General features: G+C 38.6%; 1 pseudogene; it reads left to right on the top strand.

The window, feature by feature from the left end:
- Positions 1–2: 2 nt before the first annotated feature.
- Positions 3–968, top strand: part of LOC100576004 — an 11,941-nt pseudogene continuing 10,975 nt past the window's right edge.

The following is a 968-nucleotide window of genomic DNA, read 5'->3' as shown; positions in this document are numbered from 1 at the left end:
CTAAATCAGGAAAAGCCCATACCATTGGTGAACAGTTAATACTGCCAGCTATCAAGGAAGTTCTAGAAACAGTTCTACACCATTCAGCCTCATACAATGTCATTAAAAAAGTTCCATTAAGTAACGATACTGTGCGACGACGAATTGATGAAATGGCTGAAGACATAGAAGTTTCTTTATGCGAGCTCTTGGTATCCAACAAATTTTCCCTTCAAGTTGACGAATCGACATTGCCTGGTAACGAGGCTTCACTGTTGGCGTATGTTCGACTTTTTAAGTAAGGAAAAATCATACAAGAGATGCTTTTTGCAAGAACCTTGATAGCAGATACTAAAGGTGAATCTATTTTCAATACCGTCAAAGATTATTTTAAAGAAAAGAATATTCCTCTTGTGAACATTATGTCTGTTGCCACTGATGGAGCGCCTGCAATGGTGGGTTGTCATCGTGGGTTCATCGCCTTTTTAAAGAAAGAAGTACCAGGTATTTTAGCTGTTCACTGCGTGATTCACCGACAGCATTTAGTTGCGAAAAACCTGAGCGACCGTTTGCATCAGTCATTACGATATGTCATCTCTGCTGTTAACAAAATTCGCAGTAATTCTCTCAACGATCGACTATTTGCATAGCTGTGTAAAGACAACGACGAAGAATTCAATCGTTTGATTCTACACACCGAGGTTCGATGGCTCTCCAAAGGCGCGTGCCTCAACAGGTTTTGGAATATATTCAAATCTATACTTGAGTTCCTTGAAGAGAAAGATGTAGATCTGAGAAGTAAGTTACTTCAATTTAAGACCGATATCGCTTATATGACCGATTTATTCGCAAAATTCAATGACATCAATTTGCAACTCCAAGGCGATGAGCTCAATTTCATAACAACTAAATCTATTATTTCCGCTTTCCAAAAAAAACTAACTTTATGGAAGCACAATTTTGGACGCAACGAGTTTAGCCAGTTTCCA

The sequence above is a fragment of the Acyrthosiphon pisum genome, chromosome X (genome assembly GCF_005508785.2).
Source record: "Acyrthosiphon pisum isolate AL4f chromosome X, pea_aphid_22Mar2018_4r6ur, whole genome shotgun sequence".
Lineage (NCBI taxonomy): Eukaryota > Metazoa > Arthropoda > Insecta > Hemiptera > Aphididae > Acyrthosiphon > Acyrthosiphon pisum.
Note: the sequence above shows the minus strand (reverse complement) of the source record. Positions and strands in the feature narration are given on the sequence as shown.